Raw genomic sequence first — 26,651 nt, 5'->3', positions numbered from 1 at the left:
TCCTCACAGCTTACTTTCCCACCTAGCTTTGTATCATCAGCAAACTTGGATACATTACACTCGGTCCCTTCATCCAAATCATTAATATAGATTGTAAATAGCTGAGGCCCAAGCACTGATCCTTGTGGCACCCCACTAGTTACAGCCTGCCAACCTGAGAATGACCAGTTTATCCCTACTCTCTGTTTTCTGTCTGTTAACCAATCCTCTATCCATGCTAATATATTACCCCCAACCCCATGAGCCCTTATCTTGTGCAACAACCTTTTATGTGGCACCTTATCGAATAGCATGGTACAGCACAGGAGGAGGCCATTCAGCCCATCGTGCCTGTGCCGGCTCTTTGAAAGGATTATCCAATTAGTCCCATTCCTCTGCTCTTTCCCCATAACCCTGCAACTTTTTCTCTTCCAAGTATTTCTCCAATTCCCTTTTGAAAGTTATTATTGAATCTGCTTCCACCGCCCTTTCAGGCAGCGCGTTCCAGATCAGAACAACTCGCTGTGTAAAAAAATGTTTCCTCATCTCCCCTCTGATTCCTTTGTCAATCACCTTAAATCTGTGTCCTCTGGTTACCGACCCTCCTGCCACTGGAAACAGTTTCTCCTTATTTACTCTATCAAAACCCTTCCTGATTTTGAACCCCTTGATCAAATCTCCCCTTAACCTTCTCTGTTCTAAGGAGAACAACCCCAGCTTCTCCAGTCTCTCCACATAACTGAAGTCCCTCATCCCTGGAACCATTCCAGTAAATCTAGTGGAATGCCTTTTGAATACGACATCCACTGGTTCCACTTTATCTACCCTGCTAGTTACATCCTCAAAAGACTCTAATAAATTTGTCAAACATGATTTGCCTTTGATAAAACCATGTTGACTCTGCCTAATCATATTATGATTTTCTAAGTGCCCTGTTACTACGTCCTTAATAATGGATTCCAGCATTTTCCTGATGACTGATGTCAGGCTAACTGGCCTGCAGTTCCCTGTTTTCTCTCTCCCTTCTTTCTTGAATAGCGGGATCACATTCTTCCAATCCGCTGGGACTGTTCTAGAATCTGGGGAATTTTGGAAGATCATAACCAATGCATGCATTATCTACTCCAGGTCATTAATAAATCAAAAAGAGCAGTGGTCCTAATACTGACCCCTGGGGAACACCACTGTAAACTTCCCTCCAGTCTGAAAAACAACCGTTCACCACTGCTCTCTGCTTTCTGTCCCGTAGACAATTTTGTATTGGTTACTAGCAGAGTTTGAAATGAATCCTGGTGTCTCAGTGCAGGGGCAATGAATCACATCGCTGGCCGGCCACAGTCAGACAGGTCTGTGTGCCGAGCTCCAATCGAATGTCTGAGGCCCCACGGCTGTGTGTTCACAGGAGGTGGAAGATGATGAAGTGCCGGGAGTTTAGAGACATTCCCCGAGAGCACAGCCACTGCCAGTCAGAGAGAGCGAAATCAACCCATCTGGAAACAGCTGCAGGGCCCTGGAGCTGCTCCACTGCTGGAGCAGAGCCTTCACGGACACTCAGGCACATGGTTCAGATCAGATCAACACCTTGTGTCCAGTCCAAGGAGTGGCCGGAGCGGGGGAAGGGTGGAATGGACATCGTCTCACACAGCCACTTCACCGTGATTAAAATTCATTGTGAACCTTTAGTGACTCAATGATTAATAACTGGATATGAATGATGAATAAGCAAGGCATTAATAATTAATAACTAAAAATCCATGATTAATGTCTTCACAATATAATACAGAAGTGGATGGAGAGTGGGGGAGGGGGAGGAGCTGGCCCGGTGTGAACTGACAGGATCCAATCAACCACCCAATTTACACCCGATGGAAAGTTAAATCAGATGGGTGTGTAAATCAGACAGGTGTGTAAATCAGACAGGTGTGTAAATCAGACAGGTGTGTAAATCAGGGTGGGGTTAAATCGGGTGGGTGTCTATAAATCGGTTGGGTGTGTAAATTGGGTTGGTGTGTAAATAAGGTGGGTGTGCAAATTGTGTGGTTTAAATCGGCCAGGGTTGAAATCGAATGGGGGTGTAAATCATGTGGAGTTTAAATTGGGCCGGTGTGTAACTTGGGTGTGTGTGTGAATCGGACGAGTGTGTAAATCAGAGGGGGTGTAAATCAGAGGGAGTGTAAATCGGGCGAACGTGTAAATCGGAGGGGGTGGAAAACGGGTGAACGTGTAAATCAGAGCAGGTGTAAATTGAGTGGGTGTGTAAATCGGGTGGGGTTTATATTGGGTGGGTGTGTAAATCGGGTGGGGTTTATATTGGGTGAGTGTGTAAATCGGGTGGGGTTTATATTGGGTGGGTGTGTAAATCGGGTGGGGTTTATATTGGGTGAGTGTGTAAATCGGGTGGGGTTTATATTGGGTGAGTGTGTAAATCGGGTGGGGTTTATATTGGGTGAGTGTGTAAATCGGGTGGGTGTGTAAATCAGACGGCCGATTCGATCCCCTTTCTTTCACGCTGGGTGGCTGAGGTTAAAATTAACCCCCGATGGTTTTAGAAATCAGACGGTCTGATGCGCGGAGAAACCCCAATTACAGGTGTCTGTGGGTTACTCCCCCGGTGAGGGCAGTGTGGAGGGGGAGCAGATCCTGGGAGGGGGAGAAACTCCTGACTCGTGTCCTTCAGAGACCTTTCAACACAAGTGTGTCAGCCGTTACTCAGTGGGTCCCACTCACACCTCTGAGTCACAAGGTCACAGGTTCAAGTCCCACTCCAGGGACTTGAGCTCATAATCCAGGCTGACCCTCCCAGTGCAGTAATGAGGGAGTGCTGCACTGTCGGAGGGTCAGTATTGAGGGAGCGCTGCACTGTCGGAGGGTCAGTACTGAGGGAGCGCTGCACTGTCGGAGAGTCAGTACTGAGGGAGCGCCGCATTGTCGGAGAGTCAGTACTGAGGGAGCGCCGCATTGTCGGAGAGTCAGTACTGAGGGAGCGCTGCACTGTCAGAGGGTCAGTACTGAGGGAGCGCCGCACTGTCGGAGGGTCAGTACTGAGGGAGCGCTGCACTGTCGGAGGGTCAGTACTGAGGGACCGCTGCACTGTCGGAGGGTCAGTACTGAGGGAGCGCTGCACTGTCGGAGGGGCAGTACTGAGGGAGTGCTGCACTGTCGGAGGGTCAGTACTGAGGGAGCGCTGCACTGTCGGAGGGTCAGTACTGAGGGAGCGCCGCACTGTCGGAGGGTCAGTACTGAGGGAGCGCTGCACTGTCGGAGGGTCAGTACTGAGGGAGCGCTGCACTGTCGGAGAGTCAGTACTGAGGGAGCGCCGCATTGTCGGAGAGTCAGTACTGAGGGAGCGCCGCATTGTCGGAGGGTCAGTACTAAGGGAGCGCTGCACTGTCGGAGAGTCAGTACTGAGGGAGCGCCTCACTGTCGGAGGGTCAGTACTAAGGGAGCGCTGCTCTGTCGGAGGGTCAGTACTGAGGGAGCGCCGCGCTGTCGGAGGGTCAGTACTGAGGGAGCGCTGCACTGTCGGAGGGTCAGTACTGAGGGAGCGCTGCACTGTCGGAGGGTCAGTACTGAGGGAGCGCTGCACTGTCGGAGGGTCAGTACTGAGGGAGTGCTGCACTGTCGGAGGGTCAGTACTGAGGGAGCGCTGCACTGTCGGAGGGTCAGTACTGAGGGAGCGCTGCACTGTCGGAGGGTCAGTACTGAGGGAGCGCTGCACTGTCGGAGGGTCAGTACTGAGGGTGTGCTGCACTTCAAAAGTACTTAATTGGCTGTGAAGCGCTTTGGGACGTCCTGAGGCTGTGAAAGAACATAAGAAATAGGAGCAGGAGTGGGCCATCCGGCCCCTCGAGCCTGCTCCGCCGTTCAACAAGATCATGGCTGATCTTTGACCTCAACTCCATTTTCCTGCACTATCCTCATATTCCTTGATGCCTTTAATATCTCTAATTTCTGTTTTTCCTTCCGAAGTGGATAACTTCACATTTTTCCACATTATATTCCATCTGCGATGTTCTTGCCCACTCACTTAGCCTGTCCATATCCCCTTGAAGCCTCTTTGCATCCTCCTCACAACTCACATTCCCACCCAGTTTTGTGTCATCAGCAAACTTGGAAATATTACATTTGGTCCCCTCATCCAAATCATTGCTGTATATTGTGAATATCTGGGGCCCAAGCACTGATCCCTGCAGGAGTGGTGCTGTAACTGCTGTATTAATGGGAGCTCTTTCTTAGCAATGGGCTAATAGGGAGATGGGACTGAAAGGACGATCCTGTCAGAACCAAGCTCTCTGAAAGAGATCAGCTTTTTAAAATGCCAGTCAAGTATCATAAACAAAGGAAATTCATCAAATTTTTTTAAATTTTTTTTATTCGTTCACGGGATGTGGGCGTCGCTGGCGAGGCCGGCATTTATTGCCCATCCCTAATTGCCCTCGAGAAGGTGGTGGTGAGCCGCCTTCTTGAACCGCTGCAGTCCGTGTGGTGACGGTTCTCCCACAATGGCAGGTCTGTTATTTGCACTCTGTCACACCGAAACCTAAAACTGATTAAAAACACATCTCCAGGCGGAGTACGCGACGACCTTTGACCTGAGTATCTGGAGCCTGAACGAGTACTTTTGGTGCTCTCCATTCCGCAGTCCTCTGCCGTTAACGGTTTGTTTCTGTGTCAGGGCCGTTAAATCCAGCCCAAGGGGCTCACCCTCTCACCTCGCACCCCCACCCCACAGGCTCCCATTTCACATCATCACAGCCCAACAACTACAACAACTACCATCACAAGAAGGAGAAGGAGAAGAAGATCTATTTATTCAGCACCTTTAACGTAGTAAAACGTCCCCGGGCGCTTCACAGGAGCGATTATCAAACAAAATTACACACCGAACAACTTAAGGAGATATTAGGACAGGTGACCAAAAGCTCGGTCAAAGAGGTAGGTTTTAAGGAGCGTCTTAAAGGAGGAGAGAGAGGGGGAGAGGTTTAGGGAGGGAATTCCAGAGCTTAGGGCCGAGGCAGCTGAAGGCACGGCCGCCAATGGTGGCCTATTCATGGGAACATAGGATCAGGAGGAGGCCATTCAGCCCCTTGAGCCTGTTCCGCCATTCAATGAGATCATTGCTGACTTGTATCTTAACTCCATTTACCCGCCTTGGCTCCAGAATCCCTTAATACCCCTGGCTAGCAAAAATCTATCAATCTCAGATTTAAAATTATTAATTGAGCTAGCATCCAATGCATTGCAGAGGGTTGTAGGGCTGGAGGAGGTTACAGAGATAGGGAGGGGGGTGAGGCCACATGGAGATTTGAAAACAAGGATGAGAATTTTAAAATTGAGGTGTTCCCAGACCGGGAGCCAATGTAGGTCAGCGAGCACAGGGGGTGATGGGTGAACGGGACTCGGTGCGAGTTAGGATACGGGCAGCAGAGTTTTGGATGAGCTCAAGGTTACGGAGGGTGGATGATGAGAGGCCGGCCAGGAGAGCATTGGAATTGTCCAGTCTGGAGGTAACACAGGAATGGATGAGGGTTTCAGCAGCAGATGAGCTGAGGCAGGGGCAGAGACGGGCGATGTTACAGAGGTGGAAGTAGGCGGTCTTGGTGATGGAGCGGATATGGGGTCAGAAGCTGTGATTTTAACTATGGGTGTGAGCAGGAAACGGTTATGGCGGAAAGAGGGGTCGGGAGGCAGAAAAGGCCTAATGGGGTAAGAGTTCTTGCTTGTTTATGCAGCTAGAAGGAGCAGGAATTGCTGCTCCAGGCCCTAGAAGGAAATTTTAGGCCCCTGTGTTTCTCCACCCCCCCCCCCCGGTCGATTTACCTGAGTGCCTGGGACCATTCCCTCAGCAGCCTCTTTATGCCCTACATTGCCCCCTCATTCTGCCATGGGGCGTGCTGAGGTGGCCCATCTTGTCAACCACCTTGATCCCTTCCCGGCCAATTCCCGTCCCAAGTTAAAATCACGGCTTAAGATTTGAAATTCTAATTATTTTCAGGACAATTTAAAGAAATGTGGATCATAGAATTACACAGAATGTGGGGCACAGAAACAGGCCATTCGGCCCAACAGGTCCATGTTGGTGTTTGTATATTCTTTCTATAATATGGAGACCAGAACTGTTCACAATACTCCAAGTGTGGTCTAACCAAGGTTCTATACAAGTTTAACATAACTTCTCTGCTTTTCAATTCTATCCCTCTAGGAATGAACCCCAGTGCTTGGTTTGTTTTTTTTATGGTCTTATTAACCTGCGTTGCTACTTTTAGTGATTTGTGTATCTGTACCCCCAGATCCCTCTGCTCCTCTACCCCATTTAGACTCTTATTTTCTAAGCAGTATGTGGCCTCCTTACTCTTCCAACCAAAATGTACCACCTCACACTTATCTATATTGAAGCTCATTTGCCAGTTATCAGTGAAGAATGTAATTCCGATTATTCTGCTTGTATTTTTTTTGCTTCTGCGTAAATTAAAATGCAAATAAATCCGATTAGCAATTTTAGCCTGGCAGCATGATGGATGTCTTCACCTTTAAGACAGGGCAGGAGTCCCCGCAATCTACAGTGCCAAATATCTCAGTAAAAGGGTGATTGTTAATCCTGTGACATTCTACTTCCACTCTCGACATGGTTCAGTGTACAGTTTCAATCACAGATGACTGAAACTTCACTTTACTGCGGACATGAATAACCAGAGGCTTGAAACAAACTGAACTGTGTCAAACAGTGCAATTAAAATAACGGCCAGAGGAATGTTTTATGAGAGATTTAAGTGTCTGTCCAGTGATGTCATCAGCTGTAATTCGTACCGTCCTTGAGACACACAATCACAGGGCAATCAAGCAGCAGACTTTAGACAGGAGTAGGTGAGTGATCAGTCGAAGGGTTAATGGATCGCTGTCTCCTCAACAGAAAATTTAATTGGGAATTTCAGTCAGTTTCGTTCATCTCAAGGTTGTCAGATTCAGTCAGGAGGGAGCTGTCTGTCGGACGACAGCATCTGAATTCAATCAGGGACTGAGCAGAGACTGTCTCCAGACATATGAATGCTTGGAGCTGACGCTCACTGATCCAAGCAAAGGACCTTCTATCAAGAAAACAACTTCACCAAAAGATATTATTGATCTCAATAGAGACTGGTTCAGGAGGTGCTGACTGGACAGTTCCTTCGGTGATTCGTGAGGAGATCCCCAGCCAGACACAATCACTTTGTTCCAATCTACTTTCCTCCCAGAAATCTCTTCTACACCATTAAACGAGGGCAATTCTCAGAGGTTATTTTTGGTGATCTTATTTAACCATTCTGATCAAATCGGCCATTTTCCTTTCCACATCCCAAAGCGTCAGCCATGGCTCAGTGGGCAGCACCCTCGCCTCGGAGTCAGAAAGTTTAAATCCCACTCCAGAGACTTGAGCACATGATCCAGGCTGACACTCCCAGTGCAGTACTGAGGGAGCGCTGCACTGTCGGAGGGTCAGTACTGAGGGAGCGCTGCACTGTCGGAGGGTCAGTACTGAGGGAGCGCTGCACTGTCGGAGGGTCAGTACTGAGGGAGCGCTGCACTGTCGGAGGGTCAGTACTGAGGGAGCGCTGCACTGTCGGAGGGTCAGTACTGAGGGAGCGTTGCACTGTCGGAGGGTCAGTACTGAGGGAGCGCTGCACTGTCCGAGGGTCAGTACTGAGGGAGCGCTGCACTGTCGGAGGGTCAGTACTGAGGGAGCGCTGCACTGTCGGAGGGTCAGTACTGAGGGAGCGCTGCACTGTCGGAGGGTCAGTACTGAGGGAGCGCTGCACTGTCGGAGGGTCAGTACTGAGGGAGCGCTGCACTGTCGGAGGGTCAGTACTGAGGGAGCGCTGCACTGTCGGAGGGTCAGTACTGAGGGAGCGTTGCACTGTCGGAGGGTCAGTACTGAGGGAGCGCTGCACTGTCCGAGGGTCAGTACTGAGGGAGCGCTGCACTGTCGGAGGGTCAGTACTGAGGGAGCGCTGCACTGTCCGAGGGTCAGTACTGAGGGAGCGCCGCACTGTCGGGGGGTCAGTACTGAGGGAGCGCTGCACTGTCGGAGGGTCAGTACTGAGGGAGCGCTGCACTGTCGGAGGGTCAGTACTGAGGGAGCGCTGCACTGTCGGAGGTGCAGTACTGAGGGAGTGCTGCACTGTCGGAGGGTCAGTACTGAGGGAGCGCTGCACTGTCGGAGGGTCAGTACTGAGGGAGCGCTGCACTGTCGGAGGGTCAGTACTGAGGGAGCGCTGTATTGTCGGAGGGTCAGTACTGAGGGAGCGCGGCACTGTCGGAGGGTCAGCACTGAGGGAGCGCTGCACTGTTGGAGGGTCAGCACTGAGGGAGCGCTGCACTGTCGGAGGGTCAGCACTGAGGGAGCGCTGCACTGTCGGAGGGTCAGCACTGAGGGAGCGCTGCACTGTCGGAGGGTCAGTACTGAGGGAGTGCTGCACTGTCAGATCTGGTGTCTTTTGAATGAGACGTTAAACCGAGGCCCCATCTGCCCATCCTTATAGACACATGTTGGTGTTTGGGACTGGAATCACTTATAGGCCCAGACCGGGAAAGGACGACAGGATTCCTTCCTTAAAGTGAACCTGTTGGTTTTTTACGTCAAACTGACAGTTTCATGGTCACTTTTACTGAGACCGGCTTTTTATTACCAGATTTATTTTTTAAAACTGAATTCAAATTCTCAAACTGCCGATGATGCGATTTGAACTCATGTTCTCTGGATTTCTAGTCCAGTCACATAACCAATACACTAACAGAGCCATCCATCAAACGTTAAAAAACCCGCAAATCCAGGAATAAATTCAAATCTGACCCGAGCAGAAATTCTTTGACGTTAAATTGAATAAACAGCAACTGAATATAAAATCTCGTCTCTCCTGTCAAGTCCCAAACTTTGCACCAAGATGGCAGCTCATGTTAAGGAGAAAAGTGGAATTAAACTTCGAAAAATGTCGTCCAGACGCTCAATAATTCCCCACAAGGAAATACGTCTCAGTTTGGACTCAGGGTCAAACTTCAAATCAGATTGTTTGGAAATATCAATCATCTCCCCCTCAACCTTTCTCCAGTAATTAATATCTTACATCTCAATCTCTGTCACCACCTCTCTCTCACTCCTCAATGTCCAAAGTCTTTTTATCTCATGCTGCTGTTCATCCCCCAGCCTTGGTGAGGAACGGGTTAATCAGACTGTCCCGAAATCTACTAATGTTAGATTGTTATTGATTTCTCTTCATGTTATCGCAATATTAACCTTTAGCCTTTGCTTGTTAAGCGGGGAAGTAGTGACCACTGGGCTGTTGGCCTTGGACTGACCCAAAAGCAATGGTCACTTTCAGGATGATGTAATAAGAGATTTAACTAAAGATGTACCGTTTTATTCTCGTTCTTGGTGTTTCAGAGAACTTTAATCATTTGGTAACGAGTGCAGGAAAACAGTTAGTCCTACAAAAGGAGAAGATCTGGGCGTACACCATGCTTTTTAATTGGGTTTTCTGCAGAACCAGGAGATTGACTGGAACGAAATGAGACAGAATCAAAGACAGACTTAGGATTAAAGGTTTCACTTGGTAGAAAAGCAATTACGTGTAACAAGAATCCTTGGCAACTTGCTGCAATGCATCCTGTGGACAATACAAGATACCGTTGGATCTGGTAATGGGAAGTGAACCAGAACAGATAAGGGAAGTAAATGCAGGGGAGCATCTAAGCAATAGCGATCACAACATAATAAGGTTTAAGATAAAGATTGAGAAGGACATAAGTAAGACAAAGACCAAAGTAATAGATTGGAAAAAAGCTGATTTTGAGGGGATCAGAGTGGAACTAGGGAAAATAAACTGGGAAAATTTACTGACAGACAAAGAAATAGAAGAGCAGTGGGAAATATTTAACACGGTGCTCAATAGAGTTCAGGAGAAATATATTCCACTAAAAAACAAGAACAAACTGTCCAATAATGAAACACCAGGGATGAATAACGAGATACGGGTAAAACTGAAACTAAAGAAAAAGGCAGACACTAAATATACAGACAGTAAAAGAGAGGATGAGAAAAGGGAATATGAAGAGGTTAGGAAAGCAAAGAGGAACGATGAGATTAAATTCTCAAGGAATATAAAAAGAAATAGTGAAGTATTTTATAGACACATAAATAAAAGAAAAATCAGGATAGGGACAGGGTCACTGAGGGAAACACACGATAAACTCACAGGTGATGACAGCGAAATGGCAGAATATTGAATAATTACTTTGCCTCAGTATTTCCAGGGAGACTAACAGGGTGTTCAGTTCCATTCGCAACCCCTCAGATAATGAAGCAGTCCGTGCCCGCATGCAGCAAGACCTGGACAACATCCAGGCTTGGACTGATAAGTGGCAAGTAACATTCACGCCAGACAAGTGCCAGGCAATGACCATCTCCAACAAGAAAGACTCTAACCACCTCCCCTTGACATTCAACGGCATTACCATCGCCGAATCCCCCACCATCAACATCCTGGGGGTCACCATTGACCAGAAACTTAACTGGACCAGCTACATAAATACTGTGGCTGCAAGAGCAGGTCAGAGGCTGGGTATTCTGCGGCGAGTGACTCACCTCCTGACTCCCCAAAGCCTTTCCACCATCTACAAGGCACAAGTCAGGAGTGTGATGGAATACTCTCCATTTGCCTGGATGAGTGCAGCTCCAACAACACTCAAGGAGCTCGACACCATCCAAGATAAAGCAGCCCGCTTGATTGGCACCCCATCCACCACCCTAAACATTCACTCCCTTCACCACTGGCGCACTGTGGCTGCAGTGTGCACCATCCACAGGATGCACTGCAGCAACTCGCCAAGGCTTCTTCGACAGCACCTCCCAAACCCGCGACCTCTACCACCTAGAAGGACAAGAGCAGCAGGCACATGGGAACAACACCACCTGCACGTTCCCCTCCAAGTCACACACCATCCCGACTTGGAAATATATCGCCGTTCCTTCATCATCGCTGGGTCGAAATCCTGGAACTCCCTTCCTAACAGCACTGTGGGAGAACCTTCACCACACGGACTGCAGCGGTTCAAGAAGGCGGCTCACCACCACCTCAAGGGCAATTAGGGATGGGCAATAAATGCCGGCCTCGCCAGCGACGCCCACATCCCGTGAACGAATAAAAAAAAAATGGCATTAGAAGAAGAGATCAAAAAAGATATAAGGACATTTAAGATAGAAAGGGGGAGATAATTAATAAACTAATCAAACTTAGAAAGGAAATGTCTCCTGGTCCATATAGATTGCATCTGCGAATATTAAAATACGTTAGGGAGGAGATAGCTGAGGCACTATTACATACATATAAAAACTCATTCGAAAAGGTTATAGTGCCAGAGGACTGGTAGACATCTAATGTGATTCCTATATTTAAAAAGGGATAGATCAAATTCAGGGAACCAAAGACCAATTAGCTTAACGTCGGTGGTAGGAAAGATAATGGAATCCTTGCTCAAAGATGTATTAGAAAAACATCTCGAAACTGAAAATATAATAAAGAATAGTCAGCACGGATTTCAAAAGGGAAGGTCATGCTTGGCAAACCTCACTGAATTCTTTGAAGAAGTAACAGAAAGGGTAGAAGATATGGATAATGTAGTAGATGTAATATATTTGGATTTTCTAAAGGCCTTCGATAAGGTACCGTATTGTAGACTCATCACTAAGTTCACAGCATGTGGAGTCAGGGGACAGGTAGCAGAATGGATAGCAAACTGGCTACACAGGAAAGAGTAGGGATTAAAGCTAGTTACTCAGACTGGCAAAAGGTGGGAAGTGGTGTTCCTCAAGGATCATTGCCGGGACCACTGTTGTTCACAATTTACATAAACGATATGGACTCGGGAATTGGAAGTACAATTTCAAAATTTGCGGATGACGCCAAATTGGGGGAGTAAAATTAATACCGAGGAGGACTGTGACAAAATACAGGAAGACATTAATAAACTTACAGAATGGGCGTGTAACTGGCAAATGAATTTCAATATAGATAAGTGTGAGGTATTACATTTTGGGAGGAAGAATAAGGAGGCCACACACTGCTTGGAAAATAAGAGTCTAAATGGGGTAGAGGAGCAGAGGGATCTGGGGGTACAGATACACAAATCACAAAGTAGCAACGCAGGTTAATAAGGCCATAAAAAAAGCAAACCAAGCAGTGGGGTTCATTTCTAGAAGGATAGAATTGAAAAGCAGAGAAGTTAAATTAAACTTGTATAGAACCTTGGTTAGACCACATTTGGAGTATTGTGAACAGTCCTGGTCTCCATATTATAGAAAAGAGAGAGAGGCACTGGAGAAGGTGCAAAAACGATTTACTAGGATGATACCAGAACTGAGAGGTTAGACGTATCAGGAAAGACTGAACAGACTGCGACTCGTTTCTCTAGAAAAGAGCAGACTGTGGGGGGGACCTGAGAGAGGTCTTTAGGTTTGATAGGGTAGACGTGGAGAAGATGTTTCCACTTGTGGGGGAGACCAGAACTAGGGGCCATAAATATAAGATAGTCACTAATAAATCCAATAGGGAATTCAGGAGAAACTTCTTTACCCAGAGAGTGGTGAAAATGTGGAACTCACTCCCACAAGGAGTAGTTGAGGTGAATAGTGTCGATACATTTAAGGGGAAGCTCGATAAACACATGAGGGAGAAAGGAATAGAAGGATATGGTGATAGGGTGAGATGAAGTAGGGAGGGAGGAGGCTCGTGTGGAGCATAAACACCAACATGGACCAGTTGGGCCGAATGGCCTGTTTCTGTGCTGTACATTCTATGTAATAATAGTCAGGGAGTTATACTGAATGAACTTGTTAGCCGAATGGAAAAAGAACTCGTTAAGTAAGAAAATAGTTTATTAACTAACGTTTTTGATAAGGGGCAAGTTCAATTAAATTCTCCTTATATGGAGTTGTATTGTAATCATGTAATGCAGAAACGGGTGAATTGTCAGAAAGCGGGGGGTGAGAGAAGTGTATAAAAAGTGGCAGTTTGTAATGAGTGGATTTGTAAAGGTCGAAGATACTGAGCTCTGGACTGTAACGTGTTTGAATCCTCAATTGGGTGAGGGGGAGAGGAGGGTAATGAGGGCAGCAATCGGGGACGAGGTATCCAGCAGTGGCCCATGTGGTTTAGTGAGGAGAATTCTTCCTCACCATTCAGGTAAGTATATTTTAAACACTTACCTTGTGGGTTGGGATTGCAGCGGTCCCTTTAAGGACCATCTGGACCTGGTTTTCTTGGTATTCCCGGTTTTGGTTGCCTCAGGATGAACCGATCTTACACAGTGGGCGTCAAACAGGCGACAGGCTCCTTATTTGCAGAAACAAAGAACCTAACGATTTTTTTTAGCCTTTACCAATATGGCAGACAGGGCACATCTGGCTCGTAATGAGCGCACACATCCTGCCCGCCATATTGGAGGTTCACCAGCCCATTTAGCACCCAAGAAACAGCAGTTGTGCAGTTGAATTTCTAGATTTATGTGTTTTTTCAGTGAACGATAAATATTGGCCAGAACAACAGGGACAACTCCCCCTGCTCCTCTTCAATTGGTGGCCGTGGGATCTTTTACATCCACCGGAAAGGGCAGACGATGCCTCGGTTTAATGTCTCATCCGAAAGTTGGCGCCTCCAGCAGTGCAGCACTCCCTCAGTACTGACCCTCTGACAGTGCAGCGCTCCCTCAGTACTGACCCTCTGACAGTGCAGCGCTCCCTCAGTACTGACCCTCTGACAGTGCAGCGCTCCCTCACTACTGACCCTCTGACAGTGCAGCGCTCCCTCACTACTGACCCTCCGACAGTGCAGCGCTCCCTCAGTACTGACCCTCCGACAGTGCAGCGCTCCCTCAGTACTGACCCTCCGACAGTGCAGCGCTCCCTCACTACTGACCCTCCGACAGTGCAGCGCTCCCTCAGTACTGACCCTCCGACAGTGCAGCGCTCCCTTAGTACTGACCCTCCGACAGTGCAGCACTCCCTCAGCACTGACCCTCCGACAGTGCAGTGCTCCCTCACTACTGACCCTCCGACAGTGCAGCGCTCCCTCAGTACTGACCCTCCGACAGTGCAGCGCTCCCTCAGTACTGACCCTCCGACAGTGCAGCGCTCCCTCAGTACTGACCCTCCGACAGTGCGGCGCTCCCTCAGTACTGACCCTCCGACAGTGCAGCACTCCCTCAGCACTGACCCTCCGACAGTGCAGCACTCCCTCAGTACTGACCCTCCGACAGTGCAGCACTCCCTCAGCACTGACCCTCCGACAGTGCAGTGCTCCCTCAGTACTGACCCTCCGACAGTGCAGCACTCCCTCAGTACTGACCCTCCGACAGTGCAGCGCTCCCTCAGTACTGTATTGGGGGTGTCAGCCTGGATTTTGTGTTCAAGCCCCTGGAGTGGGACTCGAACCCACGACCCTCTGAGCCAGAGGTGAGGGTGCTGCCCACTGAGTCACATGGTCAGTGCTGAGAGTGGGCACCTCGATCCCCAGGAGACCATCAGACATGGTCAGTGCTGAGAGTGGGCACCTCGACCCCCGGGAGACCATCAGACATGGTCAGTGCTGAGAGTGGGCACCTCGATCCCCAGGAGACCATCAGACATGGTCAGTGCTGAGAGTGGGCACCTCGATCCCCAGGAGACCATCAGACATGGTCAGTGCTGAGAGTGGGCACCTCGACCCCCGGGAGACCATCAGACATGGTCAGTGCTGAGAGTGGGCACCTCGACCCCCAGGACCATCAGACATGGTCAGTGCTGAGAGTGGACACCTCGACCCCCGGGAGACCATCAGACATGGTCAGTGCTGAGAGTGGGCACCTCGACCCCCAGGAGACCATCAGACATGGTCAGTGCTGAGAGTGGGCGCCTCGACCCCCGGGAGACCATCAGACATGGTCAGTGCTGAGAGTGGGCACCTCGACCCCCAGGAGACCATCAGACATGGTCAGTGCTGAGAGTGGGCACCTCGACCCCCAGGAGACCATCAGACATGGTCAGTGCTGAGAGTGGGCACCTCGACCTCCAGGAGACCATCAGACATGGTCAGTGCTGAGAGTGGGCACCTCGACCTCCAGGAGACCATCAGACATGGTCAGTGCTGAGAGTGGGCACCTCGACCCCCAGGAGACCATCAGACATGGTCAGTGCTGAGAGTGGGCGCCTCGACCCCCAGGAGACCATCAGACATGGTCAGTGCTGAGAGTGGGCACCTCGACCCCCAGGAGACCATCAGACATGGTCAGTGCTGAGAGTGGGCACCTCGACCCCCGGGAGACCATCAGACATGGTCAGTGCTGAGAGTGGGCGCCTCGACCTCCAGGAGACCATCAGACGACTGCCTTTGAAATTTTGATTAAAATGCACAGATGACATTTACAATATTGACGCAGGTAGAGGCTATGAATCAGAGTGAGGTGGAGCATCGTGAGACGGCCCTCTTATTACTGCAGCGAGTTTGTAAATCACCGACTGTGCACCAGGGAGTGCATCTCAATGACTGTGCGATGGTGAGAGAGGATAGTGGGTGTGAGGGGACTGTGTCACATCACTTAGAACTTAATCAATGCTGAATAAACATCAACAGTAAAACTTTACACTGCAAGTAACTCTTTCCCTGAATAAACGGTGACTCAGTACAGTTACACCCTTTGTAGTATCATAGTGGGTACAGCACAGGAGGCCATTCAACCCATCGTGCCTGTGCTGGCTCTGTGAAAGAGCTATCCAATTACTCCCACTCCCTGCTCTTTCCCCAGAGCCCTGTAATTTTTTTTCCCTCGAGTATTTCTCCAATTCCCTTTTGAAAGTTATTATTGAATCTGCTTCCACCGCCCTTTCAGGCAGTGAATTCCAGATCAGAACAACTCACTGCGTAAAAAAATGTTTCCTCATTGGCTCTTTTGCCAATCACCTTAAATCTGATTTTATGGTTTTATGAAAGGGAAATTGTGTTTGACAAATCTATTAGAGTTTTTTGAGGTTGTAACTAGCAGGGTAGATAAAGGGGAACCAGTGGATGTCGTATATTTGGATTTTCAAAAGGCATTCAATAAGGTGCCACGTAAAAGGTTGTTACACAAGATAAGGGCTCATGGGGTCGGGGGTAATATATTAGCATCAATAGAGGATTGGTTAAAGGACAGAAAACAGAGAGTAGGGATAAACGGGTCATTCTCAGGTTGGCAGGCTGTAACTAGTGGGGTGCCGCAAGGATCAGTGCTTGGGCCTTAGCTATTTACAATCTATATTAATGATTTGGATGAAGGGACCGAGTGTAATGTATCCAAGTTTGCTGATGATACAAAGCTAGGTGGGAAAGTAAGCTGTGAGGAGGACACAGAGAGTCTGCAAAGGGATATAGACAGGTTAAGTGAGTGGGCAAGAAGTTGGCAGATGGAGTATAATGTGGGGAAATATGAGATTATTCACTCTGCTCTTGTAGCCACAGTATTTATATGGCTGGTCCAGTTAAGTTTCTGGTCAATGGTGACCCCCAGGATGTTGATGGTGGGGGATTCGGCGATGGTAATGCCGTTGAATGTCAAGGGGAGGTGGTTAGACTCTCTCTTGTTGGAGATGGTCATTGCCTGGCACCTGTCTGGCGTGAATGTTACTTGCCACTTATCAGCCCAAACCTGGATGTTGTCCAGGTCTTGCTGCATGCAGGTTCGGACTGCTTCATTATCTGAGGGGTTGTGAATGGAACTGAACACTGTGCAATCATCAGCGAACATCCCCATTTCTGACCTTATGATGGAGGGAAGGTCATTGATGAAGCAGCTGAAGATGGGCCTATACTCTCTGGAGTTTAGAAGAATGAGAGGTGATCTCATTGAAACATACAAGATTCTGAGGGGGCTTGACAGGGTAGATGCTGAGAGGCTGTTTCCCTGGCTGGAGAGTCTAGAACTAGGGGGCATAGTCTCAGGATAAGGGGTCGGCCATTTAAGACTGAGATGAGGAGGAATTTCTTCACTCAGAGGGTTGTGAATCTTTGGAATTCTCTACCCCAGAGGGCTGTGGATGCTGAGTCATTGAATATATTCAAGGCTGAGATCGATAGATTTTTGGACGCTAGAGAATCGGGCGGGAAAGTGGAGTTGAGATCGAAGATCAGCCATGATCTGATTGAATGGCGGAGCAGGTTCGAGGGGCCGAATGGCCTACTCCTGCTCCTGTTTCTTATGTTCTTATGTTCGAGTGAATAATTTGATTAAATTGAAAGGAAAAAATTTGCAGGGCTACGGGAATAGGGCGGGGGAGTGGGACTAGTTGGTAGGAAGAATGAGGAGATGCAATATAAACTAAATGGTACAATTTTAGAAAGTTGTTAAACAACAAAAGGAATCCTTGGCTTTATCAATAAAGGCACAGAGTTCCCTCATCCCTGGAACCATTCTAGTAAATCTCCTCTGCACCCTCTCTAAGGCCTTCACATCCTTCCTAACGTGCGGTGCCCAGAATTGGACACAATGGGGTAATTATAACTGCGAGGGAGGGGGGAGGGGTGGTGGGGGGGAAGGTTTCTGGGTGCAAAATCCTGATAACAGAAGAGTTTTACTCCCGACCGGCCCCCAACTCACCTGTTCCTGGGGGTTAAAATTTACCTCAATACTCCAGCAGAGGCCTAGTCTCTTTTTATAAAGTTATAACTTCCTTGCTTTTGTACTCTGTGCCTCTATTAATAAAGCCCAGGATCCCATTTGCTTTTTAACAGCCTTCTCAACCTGTCCTGCCACCTTCAAAGATTTGTGTATGTGCACCCCCAGGTCTCTCTGTTCCTGCACCCCCTTTAAAATTGTACCATTTAATTTATTTTGCCTCTCCTCATTCTTCCTACCAAAATGCATCACTTCACACTTCTCTGGGTTAAATTTTATTTGCCATGTGTCTGCCCATTTCACCAGTCTGTCTCTGTCCTCCTGAAGTCTGTTACTATCCTCCACATTGTTTACTACATTTCTGAGTTTCGTGTCATCTGCAAACTTTGAAATTATGCCCTCTAAACCCAAGTCCAGGTTATTAATATATATCAAAAAGAGCAGTGGTCCTAATACTGACCCCTGGGGAACACCACTGTATACTTCCCTCCAGTCTGAAAAACAACCGTTCACCACTACTCTCTGCTTACTGTCCCGTAGACAATTTTGTATCCATGCTGCCACTGTCCCTTTAATCCCATGGGCTTTAATTTTGCAAATAAGTCTATCATGTGGTACTTTATCAAATGCCTTTTAAAAGTCCCTTACCCTGAATAAACAGTAACTCAGTATAGTTACAGGGATACGGGGAGGGGGGTAGGTGGGGGTGTGGGATATGGGGAGGGGGTAGGTGGGGGTGAGGGATATGGGGAGGGGGTAAGTGGGGGTGTGGGATATGGGGAGGGGGTAGGTGGGGGTGAGGGATATGGGGAGGGGGTAAGTGGGGGTGAGGGATATGGGGAGGGGGTAGGTGGGGGTGAGGGATATGGGGAGGGGGTAGATGGGGGGAGGGATATGGGGAGGGGGTAAGTGGGGGTGTGGGATATGGGGAGGGGGTAGATGGGGATGAGGGATATGGGGATGGGGTAGGTGGGGATGAGGGATATGGGGAGGGCGTAGATGGGGTGGGGGATATGGGGAGGGGGTAAGTGGGGGTGAGGGATATGGGGAGGGCGTAGGTGGGGGTGAGGGATATGGGGAGGGGGTAAGTGGGGGGTGAGGGATATGGGGAGGGGGTAGGTGGGGGTGAGGGATATGGGGAGGGGGTAGGTGGGGGGTGAGGGATATGGGGAGGGGGTAAGTGGGGGTGAGGGATATGGGGAGGGCGTGAGGGGTGAGGGATATGGGAAAGGGGTGGGGGTGAGGGATATGGGGAAGGGGGTAGGTGGGGAGGAGGATATGGGGAGGGGGTCAGAGAGTGGGGAATATGGGGAGGGGGTGAGGGTGTGGGGGATACGGGGTGGGGGTGGGGGATATGGGGAGGGGGTGGGGTGTGGGGGATATGGGGAGGAGAGGTGGGGGATATGGTGGGGGGGTGGGGATATGGGGAGGGGGGTGGGGGATATGGGGATGGGTGGGGGGGTTGGGGGATATGGGGAGGAGGTCAGGTAGTGGGGGATATGGGGAGTGGCTGTTGTTTGTTGGATTTTAGTTTCTCCTTTTGTCCCTGACGCCTCTGTGAAGCAGCATGGGATGGATTTCTACGTTCGAGCAGGTTGCTGCTGTTGGCCGTTCTTTGCCTCACTCTCAGTCCCAGCATCGCCTGCGAGCTGCAAACCCGATAAATCGCTCACGTTTTCTCATTGTTCCATTGCCTTTCCCTGTCCTGATACTGACTGCGTGTTGATCACATTTTACTGCCAGGCTGGGACTTGTGAATCTTCCAGACTCTGATGTTTGTCGATGTGATACCAACACTGATTAATCAATTCCACTCCTGCCAAAGGGCCAGGAGACATCTCACTCTTAATCAACCCTCCCTCTCCCTCTCTCTCCCTCCTCATCCCCCTCCCTCTACCTCTCCTCCTCCCTTTCCCCCTCTCCTCTCATCCCTCTCCCACTCCCCTACCCCTCTCTCCCCCTCTCCCCTCCCCTCCTGCTCCCCTCCCTCCTCTCCCCCCTCATCCCCTGCCCCCTCCCCTCACCGTCTGAACCTCCACTAATTTAATTAAATTGATTTCTATCTCGGCACCAAGGCTCAGCACGAGTCTGCATCGTTGAAAACAATTCTTAAAGGAGCCAATCATTCTTAAAGGAGCAGGCACCTGCCACTCTTGATTGGTGGCGTCCGCTGTAACCAGGTCCCAGGGCGACAATATTTTGTGTGTCCTTCTAATCGTGATTCTTCACTTGTTTTCTTGTTTGCAGAAGTTTTGGGTGCAGGCGAATTTCCTGAGGGGTTTTGCCTGGTAACTGCCGCCAGTTTTCATCGGAACGCCGGCCCAGAGGGAGTTACTCGGGTGTCGACCTCTGCTCCTTTATTGAGCTTTCATTGGTGACAATTCTGGTCTATAAAAGGGGCATCAGCTTCTATACATTAGGGGGAGGTTTAATCGAGTGGCTCAAAATCCCGAGGTGTTTTGACGGAGTAAATAAGGAGAACCTGTTTCCAGTGGCAGGAGGGTCGGTAACCAGAGGGCACGGATTTAAGGTAATTGGCAAAAAAGCCAGGGGGGAGATGAGGAGAATTTTTTTACACAGCGAGTTGTTCTGATCTGGAATTCACTGCCTGAAAGGGCGGTGGAAGCAGATTCAATAATAACTTTCAAAAGGGAATTGGATAAACACTGGAAGGGAAAATTGCAGGGCTCTGGGGAAAGAGCGGGGGAGTGGGACTAATTGGATAGCTCTTTCAAAGAGCCGGCACAGGCACAATGGGCCGAATGGCCTCCTTCTGTGCTGTTTCATTCTATGATTCCGTAAGCCCCGATTTTAAGTCCAGGTGTGAGGGGGTTGGGGTTGGGGCAGGGGGCGAGGCTCCCACGATGGAACCACCACGGAGCGATTATCTCCCGGGCCCCATTTCCACGATGGGAGACCGACTCCCGCTCGTACCCGGGCGGAATCGCTGGCCGGCCAACGGCCCGAGAATCCGAGGGGACGGTTCCGGCACTGGTCAGTGGGGGGAGGGGGGAGGGGAGGGGAGGGGAGGGGTGAGGAGACTGTGATCGGGGGCAGAGAAAGCGAACCCCAGGATCGGGGAGGCCTGGAGGGCACAAGGATAAACAAAAAAAAGTAAAAGGCTCACGTACCAGGGGGCAGGGGGTAAAACATCGGCCGAGTTATTGTCAGGAAGGATTTATTGGCCTTGGAGGGGGAGCAGATTCACCAGAATGATACCGGGGCTAAAAGGGTTAAATTACGAGGACAGGTTGTATAGACTGGTATTCCCTCGAGTTTAGAAGATTAAGGGGTGATCTAACCGAGGTGTTTAAGATGATTGAAGGATTTGATAGGGTCGATGGAGAGAAACTATTTCCTCTGGTGGGGGGAGTCCAGAACAAGGGGGCAGAACCTTAAAATTAGAGCCAGGCCGTTCAGGGGTGATGTCAGGAAGCACTTCTTCACACAAAGGGGAGTGGGAATCTGGAACTTTCTCCCCCAGAAAAGCTGTTGAGGCTGGGGGAAAATTGGAAATTTCAAAACTGAGATTAGTGGATTTTTATTGGGTGAGGGTATTAAGGGTTACAGAACCAAGGCAGGTAAATGGAGTTAAGATACAGATCAGCCGAGATCTAATTGAATGGCGGAACAGGCTCAAGGGGCTGAATGGCCTCCTCCTGTTCCGATGATCCTAAGATGTGTTCTCACCTGACATCCACACACATGCACTTGGCGGGAGGGCTCAGTGGATAGAGATCAGGAGCAGGAATCCTGGCTGATTAATCCCCTAACCCCACACCGATTTGACTTGTTTTATATTTAAACCTCCCGTGACTCTGCATTGCTTGTGTAATATTTAGTGGAACTGAGATAGCAATTAAACCAATATCTCAGGCCGGATCTCACTCGAACAAGGCATCACATGGGTAGGAGGCAGGTGTTGATGGAGTCACATGGGCCTCGTTAAACTCCTACACACTTAACTTTGACAATTGGCCCACAAACAGCCCAGAATCTGACTGTCTGGGGCGTATGGAGTGAGTCACTCAGACAGACCTGTAATCAGCAACATTCAGATCACAATGTCACCAACTCCCAGTTAAAGAGCCTCAGTTAAGGAGTTGGTGCATATTTTGAAGTGAGACTCTGTACGTTTGTAGTCAGGCCAACAAATTCTCCCTGCGCTTATCAAGGATATCAAAGCACCTATCAAATCATTGCCAGCAATGCTTCTCCTCCAATCCCCCACCATTACCATCTAACCGAGGTGTTTGAGATGATTAAAGGATTTGATAGGGTCGATGGAGAGAAACTATTTCCTCTGGTGGGAGAGTCCAGAACAAGGGGGCAGAACCTTAAAATTAGAGCCAGGCCGTTCAGGGGTGATGTCAGGAAGCACTTCCTCACACAAAGGGGAGTGGGAATCTGGAACTCTCTCCCCCAAAAATGCTGTTGAGGCTGGGGGTCAATTGGAGTTTTCAATTGGAGATCGATGGATTTTTGTTGGGTAAGGGTTTTTTTTATTCCTTCATGGGATGTGGGCGTCGCTGGCAAGGCCGGCATTTATTGCCCATCCCTAATTGCCCTTGAGAAGGTGGTGGTGAGCCGCCTTCTTGAACCGCTGCAGTCCGTGTGCACTCCTCATTGAACCAGGGTTGATCCCCTGGCTTGTTGGCAATGGTAGAGTGAGGAATATGCCGGGCCATGAGGTTACAGATTGTGCTGGAATACAATTCTGTTGCTGCTGATGGCCCACAGCGCCTCATGGATGCCCAGTTTTGAGCTGCTAGATCTGTTCTGAATCTATCCCATTTAGCACGGTGGTAGTGCCACACAACACGTTGGATGGTGTCCTCAGTGCGAAGACGGGACTTCATCTCCACGAGGACTGTGCGGTGGTCACTCCTACCAATACTGTCATGGACAGATGCATCTGCGACAGGGAGATTGGTGAGGACGAGGTCAAGTAAGTTTTTCCCTCGTGTTGGTTCGCTCACCACCTGCCGCAGGCCCAGTCTGGCAGCTCTGTCCTTCAGGACTCGGCCAGCTCGGTCAGTAGTGGTGCTACCGAGCCACTGTTGGGTATCGAGGGATATGGAGCAAAGTTGGGTAAATGAAGTTAAGATACAGATCAGCCATGATCTAATTGAATGGCGGAACAGGCTCAAGGGGCTGAATGGCCTCCCCCTGTTCCTATGTTCCTATTGCATATTCCAAACCCCCCACCCACCCAATTCCACCATGGAGCTCATGGTCTTCAGTCGCCTCCTCCCTCAGCTGTTATTCTTTCATCTCCTCCCGTGTTAGTACAGGGAATGATCTGAAGAAACCACCAATCTGCTGTCCACGCCCATAGAAAACAAACGGCTGAATTTTTAGGTCATTGGGACGGGTACAATCAGTACCTCGCCCCCTGAATTGCAACAACAGCTGGTCACGGCTGCTTAATTTCACTGTAACAGGTTCCTGATGTTATCCATGTTCCCATCCTACGGTCCATGCAACTCATCATGCATCATGTGTTGGAGGGATGTTCCGTGTGACGGTACGTTGTGATGATCCGTGTGACGGTACGTGTGATGATCCGTGTGACGGTACGTGTGATGATCCGTGTGACGGTACGTGTGATGATCAGTGTGACGGTACGTGTGATGATCCGTGTGACGGTCCGTGTGATGATCCGTGTGACGGTACGTGTGATGTTCCGTGTGATGTTCCGTGTGACGGTACGTGTGATGTTCCGTGTGACGGTACGTGTCTGCCCAGCATTGAACATGCTGCAAACTTGTATGAACAATTTGGATTTAAAAACAATGGCTGATTTTCCTCATCTTTGTGCTGGATCTCTAGGGGTCCTATTGTCGGGACCTTGTACTGGATTCCTGGGATATCCAGTGTAGGGATCTTGTACTGGATCCCTGGTATATCCAATGTAGGGATCTTGTGCTGGATCCCTGGGATATCCCATGTAGGGATCTTGTACTGGATCCCTGGGATAGACAGTGTAGGGATCTTGTACTGGATCCCTGGGATATCCAGTGTAGGGATCTTGTACTGGATCCCTGGGATATCCAGTGTAGGGATCTTGTACTGGATCCCTAGGATATCCAGTGTAGGGATCGTGTACTGGATCCCTGGGATATCCAGTGTATGGATCTTGTACTGGATCCATGGGATATCCAGTGTAGGGATCTTGTACTGGATCCCTGGGATATCCAGTGTAGGGATCTTGTACTGGATCCCTGGGATATACAGTGTAGGGATCTTGTACTGGATCCCTGGGATATCCAATGTAGGGATCTTGTGCTGGATCCCTGGGATATGCAGCATGGAGATCTTGTACTGGATCCCTGGGATATCCAGCGTGGGGATCTTGTACTGAATCCCTGGGATATCCAGCGTAGGGATCTTGTACTGGATCCCTGGGATATCCAGTGTAGGGATCTTGTACTGGATCCCTGGGATTTCCAGTGTAGGGATCTTGTACTGGATCCCTGGGATTTCCAGTGTAGGGATCTTGTACTGGATCCCTGGGATAGCCAATGTAGGGATCTTGTGCTGGATCCCTGGGATAGCCAGTGTAGGGGTCTTGTACTGGATCCCTGGGATATCCAGTGTGGGGATCTTGTGCTGGATCCCTGGGATAGCCAGTGTAGGGATCTTGTACTGGATCCCTGGGATATCCAGCATGGGGATCTTGTACTGGGTCCCTGGGATTTCCAGCATAGGGATCTTGGACTGGATCCCTGGGATATCCAGTGTAGGGATCTTGTACTGGATCCCTGGGGTTTCCAGTGTAGGGATCTTGTACTGGATCCCTGGGATAGCCAATATAAGGATCTTGTGCTGGATCCCTGGGATATCCAGTGTAGGGATCTTGTACTGGATCCCTGGGATATCCAGCGTGGGGATCTTGTACTGGGTCCCTGGGATTTCCAGTGTAGGGATCTTGTACTGGACCCCTGGGATATCCAACGTAGGGATCTTGTACTGGATCCCTGGGATATACAGTGTAGGGATCTTGTACTGGATCCCTAGGATATCCAGTGTAGGGATCTTGTACTGGATCCCTGGGATATCCAGTGTATGGATCTTGTACTGGATCCATGGGATATCCAGTGTAGGGATCTTGTACTGGATCCCTGGGATATCCAGTGTAGGGATCTTGTACTGGATCCCTGGGATATACAGTGTAGGGATCTTGTACTGGATCCCTGGGATATCCAATGTAGGGATCTTGTGCTGGATCCCTGGGATATGCAGCATGGAGATCTTGTACTGGATCCCTGGGATATACAGTGTAGGGATCTTGTACTGGATCCCTGGGATATCCAATGTAGGGATCTTGTACTGGATCCCTGGGATATCCAATGTAGGGATCTTGTGCTGGATCCCTGGGATATGCAGCATGGAGATCTTGTACTGGATCCCTGGGATATCCAGCGTGGGGATCTTGTACTGAATCCCTGGGATATCCAGCGTAGGGATCTTGTACTGGATCCCTGGGATATCCAGTGTAGGGATCTTGTACTGGATCCCTGGGATTTCCAGTGTAGGGATCTTGTACTGGATCCCTGGGATTTCCAGTGTAGGGATCTTGTACTGGATCCCTGGGATAGCCAATGTAGGGATCTTGTGCTGGATCCCTGGGATAGCCAGTGTAGGGGTCTTGTACTGGATCCCTGGGATATCCAGTGTGGGGATCTTGTGCTGGATCCCTGGGATAGCCAGTGTAGGGATCTTGTACTGGATCCCTGGGATATCCAGCATGGGGATCTTGTACTGGGTCCCTGGGATTTCCAGCATAGGGATCTTGGACTGGATCCCTGGGATATCCAGTGTAGGGATCTTGTACTGGATCCCTGGGGTTTCCAGTGTAGGGATCTTGTACTGGATCCCTGGGATAGCCAATATAAGGATCTTGTGCTGGATCCCTGGGATATCCAGTGTAGGGATCTTGTACTGGATCCCTGGGATATCCAGCGTGGGGATCTTGTACTGGGTCCCTGGGATTTCCAGTGTAGGGATCTTGTACTGGACCCCTGGGATATCCAACGTAGGGATCTTGTACTGGATCCCTGGGATATACAGTGTAGGGGTGTTGTACTGGAACCCTGGGATATCCAATGTGGGGATCTTGTGCTGGATCCCTGGGATGTCCAGTGTAGGGGTCTTGTACTGGATCCCTGGGATGTCCAGTGTAGGGATCTTGTACTGGATCCTTGGGATATCCAGTTTAGGGAACTTGTACTGGATCCCTGGGATATCCAGCGTGGGGATCTTGTACTGGATCCCTGGGATATCCAGCATTGGGATCTTGTACTGGGTCCCTGGGATATCCAGCATGGGGATCTTGTACTGGATCCCTGGGATATCCAGTGTAGGGATGTTGTACTGGATCCCTGGGATTTCCAGTGTAGGGATCTTCTTATATCTGGATTTCCACCCTCCCCATTGTTGCTGAATCCCCTCTCACTTTGACCGAGGTTCTTCAGACACCTCGTTCTGCTCTTCCTCTTCTCTGTAAATTTGAGCTTTGTCCAATTAATGAGGAGAAACTACCTCTGGGTTCTAAAAGCAATTAAATCTGTTCCCTGGATAGGCTCCAGATGCAGCTCAGTGAACAACACGTGGCACTGAAGCATGAATTTTAATTTGTTACAGAGTCAATCTCCATTTAGTGGGCAACTGTTTCATCAGAGACAGCTGTAAGAATAATTGGTAATTTGTTTAAGGTACATCAAATAAAAGACTAATCCCTTTGGCTTAATAAAATATCGTCAAAGCTTCTCAATGTCCCCACGGTTTAGCAGAAACAACAGCAATCTGCATTTATATAGCGCTTCACAGGAGCGATTATCAAACAAAATTTGACACCGAGCCACATCAGGAGATATTAGGACAGGTGACCAAAAGCTTGGTCAAAGAGATTGGTTTTAATGAGCGTCTTAAAGGAGGAGAGAGAGGCGGAGAGGTTTAGGGAGGGAATTCCAGAGCTTAGGGCCCAGGCAGCTGAAGGCACGGCCGCCAATGGTGGA

The sequence above is a fragment of the Heptranchias perlo genome, chromosome 6 (assembly GCF_035084215.1).
Source record: "Heptranchias perlo isolate sHepPer1 chromosome 6, sHepPer1.hap1, whole genome shotgun sequence".
In the NCBI taxonomy this organism is placed as follows: domain Eukaryota; kingdom Metazoa; phylum Chordata; class Chondrichthyes; order Hexanchiformes; family Hexanchidae; genus Heptranchias; species Heptranchias perlo.
This window is presented reverse-complemented; position numbering follows the sequence as displayed.